The following is a 9856-nucleotide window of genomic DNA, read 5'->3' as shown; positions in this document are numbered from 1 at the left end:
TAAATTGATTACCAATAAATGAATAAATGCATAATAAATAAATGCATGTATAAAATCATAGGTTTATTTTTTTGTTGCTCATTCAGTCATGTCTGACTCTTTATGACCCCATCAACTGTAGCCCACCAGGCTCCTCTCTCCATGAGATTTTTCAGGCAAGAATACTGGAACAGGTTGTCATTTCTTCCTCCAGATCTGTCTGATTCAGGGACCATACCTGTGCCCGCTGTGTCTCCTGCATTGGCAGGCAGATTCTTTACCACTGAACCACCTGGGAAGTCCCCAAAGTTTTATACCAGTGCCTATTTTCACTCTTGAAAAATTCAGCAAGATACCACATTTTCAATTACAATATTTCATTGATCTTAGTGCTGGAGTTTAAGTGAAGTGGTTCCATAGACCTTTAATGATTTAGCATTTGTCCCAAGAATAACATTTTGAAAATAATTTCTGACCAAGCTATTTTTCTTTACATCATCAAATTTATGTAACTCCCTTTGTCACACCAGACAAAGTCCAGACTTACTTGCTATTGTTTCTTTTGGTCGTCATGGTTTTTGCTGCTGGAGAGCCCTTGACAAAGCATAGTAAACTTTACCATAGTAAAGTCCATTTGCTTTACTTTTACTTTACCATAGTAAAGTCCATTCCCAACCTTCTAACAAATTTTCTAAATGTTGTTTCCAGACACTATTGACCTGCTCTAGTCAATGTAAGGTCAGGTCTGCTTTTCTTGTGTTTTCATTTTGAAAATAACATAACTTAATTCAAATATTTATGCAGCACTTCCTATGTATAAGGTAATGAGGTACAAGAGGGAATATAAAAATGAACTTTCTTAGGAAAATCATCATATCATCAGAAGATGAGTTATACAATCTAAGGGAGGGAGGGTAACTCTGAGAAAGTTTCTTGGAGAATGTGTGCTTAGAAATGGGAGTTTGAGAATTCAGTATGTCAATAGGTGAGGTTAATAGAGAACACATTTTCCAGTTGAGTAAACATCTTGAATAAAGAAGCAGAATCAAATAAAAGTTTGCTTTTATTTGGGTACACATAAAAGTTCATTTTAATTGAAGGTTAAAATTCATACAGGGACAAGCAAAGATGAGGCTAGATAGATAGGTCTAGCCCCATGATAGAGAGGCAAGAATACAAATTTCAGAGGGCTGGGTGAAACGAGCCTGGCGTGCTGCAGTCTATTGGGTTGCAAAGAGTCAGACATGACTGAGCTACTGAACAGAACTGGGTGATACCAATTCTTGAGGAGTTTATGATGTTACATGAGTACAGAAGCATCATTATTAATATCATGAAAGTTTCATCCTACTGGTGTGTGATGCTTAGAATAAGAAAAACCAGTTAGGAAGCTTCTACTATAATACATGGAAGGAGAGAGAATGAATAGAATAGAAATAGAAATAGGAATAGAAATTCAATGGAGTAGGGGGAAAGATAGATCCTGAAATAAAAGGAAAAAAAAGGCAAACAAGAAGCTGTGATTAACAGACAATATTAACTAAAGTGACATGCTGTGGGTAGGAAAGGGGATCCTGTATTGCATTGTAGGTATGTGAGTGTAAACTGACAGTAAAACATTACAAGGTAATTTTGGAAGTATTATGATCTTGTTGTTACTTGTAACATTTTAATCACATGCTTATTTTTCCTACTGATCTAAGGTTTTCCCACATTAGGGATGACAAAAAAGAATAATCTCCTGAAGTACAATCTGTCCAAATTATTATTATTTTGTAAAAATCTGTTCCTTCACTGAAAGGGCTTTCTCTTCAAGTAACTTTCTCTTCTTTCTCTCTAACTAAGGAAAAATATTATATTTGGACAAAGAGAGGAAGGAGGGAGAAGTGTGAGTAGAAATAGGTGGCTGAGTGACCAGACAAATCCAGGAAGTTGATTTCTGATTCTCAAACAATTTCTGAAGTATTTGTCTCAAAATAAATTATTGTTGGACAATGGAATGTACCTGGTACCTTTGATTCTGTGTGAATAGTTAGGATGAGCCTATGATAACTATAATGCAGTTAAGCTGAAAAGAGTTACTAATTAAAAGACTTTTAAGATATAGATGATCTAAATATAAATGGTTTGGATCTTGATAAACCACTGTAATAACAGTTATTTGTGTCCATACGTAGTCACTTTGTATAATAAAATTTTATAGCTTGTGATTGCAATGGCTTCTGTTGTCAGCTTCTGACATCATTTTGGGGAGCATTTTGTGAGTGTGTGCCAAAAGTATCTCAGTTTATCAGCCTTCTGTCCTTTAATGATTCTAAGTGCAAATAAATGCAGTAACTTATTATGAAACAAAAAGTTACATTCTCTTACAGTGTGTCTTTTTTGCAGTTTTCATACAGATAGGTCACTTTTTTGGTTCTGAATCTGTAACCATGATTTCAGCATAGAAGTTAATTTCTGATAATGTCATTTCACATTTTTTCCAATTAAGGAAATAAATTTAAGAGTTTCTCTTTGACACAGAGATCTGAAAATGAATTAAGCTAAATGAACTAAAAGCTTAGGCAAAGATAGTTAATGTTTATGCATGATTCTCACTGCAAAGACAATGAATCTCTGGATTATTTTAACAACCTGTGATTTCATCTTAATCAGAACAGCCAGATAGTATTCCCCACATGAATCAATGAGAACAATATGTATTAGCTAGGATTAATACCCAGGCCATTCCAAATACCCTGATATGAAAATGTATTATTTCATTCGAGGAAACAGCTAGTGAAGGAAAATTCTCTACTAAAATATAGTACTTTAAAAAACGGAGGAGGGGAGTTTGTGATTCTTCCTTAACGTCCAATGCTGTTTCTATAAAAAACTGAATAAAATGTGGGAGGTTTTAGCGTTTTCTGAGCACTTGCCATGTGTCTAAAACTTTAAGTGCATTATATATGAATAGCCTAGTCTTCAAAGTAAAGAGCTATATGTAACAGATGGAAAAATTGAGGATCAATATGTTAAATGCATTCTCTAAGCTCATATACCTAAAGAAACATATGTACCTTAAGTTGTACAGATGCTTCTCTTTCAATTACAAGGAACTACTCTGATGACAACATAATTGTTCACATTTCAACATTAGAACAAGATTGCTTTCCGAAAGAGGCATTTCAACTTAAGAAAAAAACATCTACTCAATTGTGTTTAGGGACAGAAATCCTATATTATTCAGTAAGAACATAATCTTTATCTAATATGGATGTAATGTCAGCCGAAACATTTTAAACAGGTGCTAAAAGTGTTCTAAAAAATTACCCTGATATCTAATCAAATATAATACAGACTGCACAGCATGCCTCAGAGATACTGTGGGTTCAGTTTTACACCACTGCAATAAAGTGAATATTGCAATAAAATGAGCCACATAAACTTTTTTGTTTCCCAATACAGTTAATAGTGAGCTTATATTTACACTACACTGTAGTCTATTAAGTGTACAATAGTTTTGTTTATTAAAAAGGTACATACCTTAACTTAAAAATATTGCTGAAAAATACTAATCATCATCTGAGCCTTCAGCAAGTCATAATCTTTTTCCTGGTGGAGAGTCTTACTTAGATATTAATGGCCGCTGACTGAACTGGTGGGTGTAATAAAGATTGGGTGGCTGCAGCAATTTCTTAAGACAAAAAATGGAGTTCTCCATATCAACTTACTCTTCAAGAATTATATTTCTGTAGTTCAGTTCAGTTCAGTTCAGTCGCTCAGTTGTGTCAGACTCTTTGTGACCCCGTGAATCGCAGCACACCAGGCCTCCTTGTCCATCACCAACTCCCGGATTTCACTCAAATTCATGTCCATTGAGTCAGTGATGCCATCCAGCCATCTCAGCCTCTGTCGTGCCCTTTTCCTCCTGCCCCCAATCCCTCCCAGCATCAGGGTCTTTTCCAATGAGGCAACTCTTTGCATGAGGTGGCCAAAGTACTGGAGTTTCAGCTTCAGCATCAAGTCCTTCCAGTGAACACCCAGGACTGATCTCCTTTAGGATGGACTGGTTGGATCTCCTTGCAGTCCAAGGGACTCTCAAGAGTCTTCTCCAACACCACACTTCAAAAGCATCAATTCTTCGGTGCTCAGCTTTCTTCACAGTCCAACTCTCACATCCATACATGACCACTGGAAAAACCATAACCTTGACTAGACGGACCTTTGTCTGTAAAGTAATGTCTCTGCTTTTGAATATACTATCTAGGTTGGTCATAACTTTCCTTCCAAGGAGTAAGCATCTTTGAATTTCATGGCTATAGTCACCATTTGCAGTGATTTTGGAGCCCAGAAAAATAAAGTCTGACACTGTTTCCACTGTTTCCCCATCTATTTCCCATGAAGGGATGGGACCAGATACCATGATCTTCGTTTTCTGAATGTTGAGCTTTAAGCCAACTTTTGCACTCTCCTCTTTCACTTTCATCAAGAGGCTTTTTAGTTCCTCTTTGCTTTCTGCTATAAGGGTGGTGTCATCTGCATATCTGAAGTTATTGGTATTTCTCCCAGCAATCTTGATTCCAGCTTGTGCTTCTTCCAGCCCAGCATTCCTCATGATGTAGTCTGCATATAAGTTAAATAAGCAGGGTAGGGAGTGCTATTTGATAGCTTTTTACACACCGAAGACGTCTTCATCATTCAAAATTGAAGTTAATCTTTCAAACCCTACCTTTGCTTTGTCAACTAGGTTTATGTAATATTCTCAATTTTTTGTTATCATTTCAACAATCAAGTTTGCCACCTTATATGAGATGGTTTGTGGCACCACCAAATAATTATAAGAGTAACAGCAAACATCACTGATCACAGATTACCAAAAGAAACAGTGGAAAGTTTCAAAATATTGAGAGAATTACCAAAACGTGTCACAGAAATAGGATGAGCAAATGCAGTTGGACAAATTTGCACCAACAGACTTGTTTGACCCAGGGTTGCCACCAATCTTCAATTTGTAAACAATACAAGATCGACAAAGCACAATAAACTGAGCTATGCCTACATTTACCTTTTAGAAAAGAAGGTGGCTCTCTATCACAGCAATAGTTATTGGTTCACAGCCATACCCCTTCATTTATGTATTGTCTGGGGCTGTTTTTCCACTGTATTGTCAGAATTGAGTAGTGGTGTGTGTGCATATGTGTTAAGAGTTTCAGTTGTGTCCAGCTCTTTGCAAAACTTTGGGCTGTAGCTCACCAGGCTCCTCTGTCTATGAGATTCTCAAGAATACTGAAATAGGTTGCCATGCTGTCCTCCTCCAAGGGATCTTTCCAACCCAGCGGTCAACCCACAGCCCTTATATGTCTCCTGCACTGGCAGGTGGGAAGCCCAGTTGAGTAGGTACCAGAGATCAAGTGGTCCATAAAGCCTCAATATTTACCCTCTGGCACTTTACAGAAAAAATTGGCCCCCTTTTTTTGAAATAACTTTATTGGGCTATTTAAAAGGCACCACATGTTTTTAAATGCATTTTCTTAATTTTTAAAAATACTGCATTGGCCAAAAGGTTTTTGTGAGTTTTTCCATAAGATATTACAGAAAAATCTGAATGAGGTTTTTGGCCAACCCAATAATGCAATTCATTGCTCTTTGCTGTACTTTACAGTCTCAATTCCTCTCAGAGACATTAATCACAGCTATGATCTTTTTTTTTTAATCTGCTTAAAAAACTGTTGTGAATCTGTTTTATTAATTCAAATGCATACTTCATAATTATTTCAATGTTTTCTGAAGTAGATAAAGTAGATTAATCTAGAGAGAAGAGTGCTGCTACCACTAAAATTGACACATGATGCTTTAAGTACAAGAAAAGTGATAAATGCAACTACTAAAGTAATTGTAATATTTTCCCCCTTTAGACAGCATAAAGGATGTTTCTTCATTAAAGCTGTTTTTGCCAATGTATTATCTTGCTTTTAACATTTTTCACAGTATCAAAATCTGAACAGCTCTTTCTGAATAATTTTATTGGAATAAATATTTGATTTACTTTGCACATTATTCATGTGCTTTCTCTCTGCCTTTCAGTATGTGCACTTCAGTAATTAAAATTTACAATTCCAATAGTCACAAAAATTAGTGTGTTAAAAGTTTTATACTCTGACTAAATAGGAAAGCATCTTTAATATAATACTACATAATAGGTAACTTTAATAATGAAATATTCAACATTTACCATAAATCAAATCTCTGAATACTGATTCAAGTGCACTACTGAAAAATTGTTTATATTCATATTAAGATTTAGATTTTTAATTTTTTACTGTTTACCTTCAAATTACTGTGCAAAAATTTCAACTCTTCATTATGGCTTGTCTTTTTAAAAGATTATTCTCAATAAAATTTTGAAACTGTGAAAACCTCACTTTACATTCATCTTAATAATTAGTATTAGAATACTCTTTTGGTACACATTTTAAAATTAATACTCTCAGCTGACAAGTAAAAAAGCTTATGCCATATGAATAAGCAGTAGTAAGCATTTCATTTGGTTAACTAGAAACCATAAGCTTGGGTGACCCTGATAACATGGCACATGTCAGGTTCAAGTTTTTTGCTTGTAAGTTCTGTGTTTATAATGTAAACTCTGGATTTTAAGGACTATCACAAAAGAATTAGAACCATTTGTACTGTGTGCATAATCCCTCCCATCTTCCCTGTCTCTTCTCAAGGATGAGTAAGGAAAGAAAGAACCTATACTCTTTTCTTTAAATTTATTTTTAACTGGAGGATAATTTCTTTGCAACACTGTTCTGGTTTCTACCATACATTAACAGGACTCAGCCATAAGTATACATACATCCTCTCCCTCTTAAACTTCCCTCCCCTCTCTCACCTCATTCCATCCCTCTAGGTTGTAACAGAGCCCAGGGTTGAACTCCATGTGTCATACAACAAATTCCCACTGGCAGATGGTGATTGCAGCCATGAAATTAAAAGACGCTTACTCCTTGGAAGGAAAGTTATGACCAACCTAAATAGCATATTCAAAAGCAGGGATATTATTTTGCCAACAAATGTCCATCTAGTCAAGGCTATGGTTTTTCCAGTAGTCACATATGGATGTGAGAGTTAGACTGTGAAGAAAGCTGAGCACTGAAGAATTGATGCTTTTGAACTACGGTGTTGGAGAAGACTCTCGTGAGTCCCTTGGACTGCAAGGAGATCCAACCAGTCCATCCTAAAGGAGATCAGTTCTGGGTGTTCATTGGATGAACTGATGCTGAAGCTGAAACTCCAATACTTTGGCCACCTCATGTGAAGAGTTGACTCATTGGAAAAGACTCTGATGCTGGGAGGGATTGGGGGCAGGAGGAGAAGGGGACAACAGAGGATGAGATGGCTGGATGGCATCACCGACTCGATGGACATGAGTTTGAGTGAACTCCGGGAGTTGGTGATGGACAGGGAGGCCTGGTGTGCTGTGATTCATGGGGTCACAAAGAGTTGGACACGACTGAGCGACTGAACTGAACTGACCTATTTTACATATGGTAATGTATATGTTTCAGTGCTACTCTCTTTATTCATCCCACCCTCTTCTTACCCCACCATGTCTGCAAGTCTGTTCTCTATCTGTGTCTTCATTGCTGGTTCATCAGTAACATAGGTTCATCAGTACGGTTTTTCTAGATTCCATATATATGTGTTAATATACAATATTTGTTTTACTCCTTCTGACTTACTTCACTCTGTATAATAGGCTCTAGGTTTATCCACCTCAATAGAACTAACTCAAATGCATTCCTTTTTATGGCTGAGTAATATTCCACTGTATTTATGAACTACAACTTCTTAATCCATTCAATCCATTCATCTGTTGATGGACATCTAGATTGCTTTCATGTCCTAGCTATTGTAAATAGTGCTGCAATGAACATTTGGGTATATGTATCTCTTTCAATTATGATTTCCTCAGAGCATATGCCCAGTATTGGAATTGTTGGGTCAGGAACAAGATAAGGGTGCCACTATTATTCAACATAGTTTTGGAAGTCCTAACCACAGCAATCAGAGAAGAGAAGGAAATTTAAAAAAAAATACAGATTGGAAAAGAAGAAGCAAAACTCTCACTGCTTGCAGAAGGCATAATACCATATATAGAGAACCCTAAAGATTCCATCAGAAAATTAATAGAGCTAATTAATGAATATAGTAAAGTCACAGGATATAAAACGAACACAGAGAAATTGCTTGCATTCCTTTACAATAACAAAGAAAAATCAGAAAGACATGTTAAGAAAACAGTCTCATTCACTACTGTGACAAAAAGAATAAAATACCCAGGAATAAACCTACTTAAAAGGACAAAAGACCTGTATGCAGAAAACTACAAGACACTGGTGAAAGAAATCAACATGACACAAACAGACGGAGAAACATATCATGTTTCTGGGTTGGAAGAATCAGTATTGTGAAAATGACTATACAATACAAAGCAATCTACAGATACAATGCAATTCCTATCAAACTACCAATAGTATTTTTCACAGAACTAGAACAAAAATGTTCACAATTTGCATGGAAATGTGAAAAAAAAAAATCTAAATAGTAAAGGTAACTTTGAGAAAGAAAAACAGAGCTGAAAGAATCAAGCTTCCTGACTTCAGACTTTACTATAAAGCTACAATCATCAAGATAGTATGATACTGATATGAAGACAGAAATAAAAACCAATGGAACAAGCTAGAAAGCCCAGAGATAAACCCATGCATCTGTTGGCACTTTGTCTTTGACAAAGGCAGCAGGAATATACAATGGAGTAAAGACAGCTTCAATAAGTGGTGCTGCGAAAAATGGACAGCTACATGTAAAACAATTAAATTAGACCATCTCCTAACACCATACACAGAGGTAAACTCAAAATAGATAAAAGATTTAAATGTAAAGCCAGAAACTATAAGGCTTTTAGAGGAAAACATAGGCAATACACGCCTTGACATAAATCACGGCCATATCCTCTATGACCCACCTCCTAGAGTAAAGGAAATAATAACAAAAATAAGAAAATGCGACCTAATTAAACTTGAAAACTTTTGCACAGCAAAGGAAACTAAAAACAAGGTGAAAATACAATCCTCAGAATGAGAGAAAATAATAGCAAATGAAACAAATGGCAAAGGATTAATCTTCAAAACTTACAAGCAGCTCAGGCAGTTCAATACCAGAAAAACAAAACAAAACAACCCAATCAAAAAGTGCATAGCAGACCTAAACAGACATTTTTCCAAAGAAGACATCAGTTCAGTTCAGTTTAGTCGCTCAGTCGTGTCCGACTCTTTGCCACCCCATGAATCGCAGCACGCCAGGCCTCCCTGTCCATCACCAACTCCTGGAGTTTACCCAAACTCATGTCCATTGAGTCAGTGATGCCATCCAGCCATTTCAGCCTCTGTCGTCCCCTTCTCCTCCTGCCCTCAATCCCTCCCAGCATCAGAGTCTTTTCCAGTGAGTCAACTCTTCACATGAGGTGGCCAAAGTATTGGAGTTTCAGCTAAAGCATCAGTCCTTCCAAAGAAATCCCAGGACTGATCTCCTTCAGAATGGACTGGTTGGATCTCCTTGCAGTCCAAGGGACTCTCAAGAGTCTTTTCCAACACCACAGTTCAAAAGCATCAATTCTTCAGCACTCAGCCTTCTTCACAGTCCAACTCTCACATCCATACATGACCACAGGAAAAACCATAGCCTTGACTAGACGACCTTTGTCGGCAAAGTAATGTCTCTGCTTTTGAATATGCTATTTAGGTTGGTCATAACTTTCCTTCCAAGGAGTAAGCGTCTTTTAATTTCATGGCTGCAGTCACCATCTGCAGTGATTTTAGAGCCCCCAAAAATA

Source organism: Bison bison, unplaced genomic scaffold (genome assembly GCF_000754665.1).
Source record: "Bison bison bison isolate TAMUID 2011002044 unplaced genomic scaffold, Bison_UMD1.0 scf7180017864451, whole genome shotgun sequence".
NCBI lineage: Eukaryota > Metazoa > Chordata > Mammalia > Artiodactyla > Bovidae > Bison > Bison bison.
Note: the sequence above shows the minus strand (reverse complement) of the source record.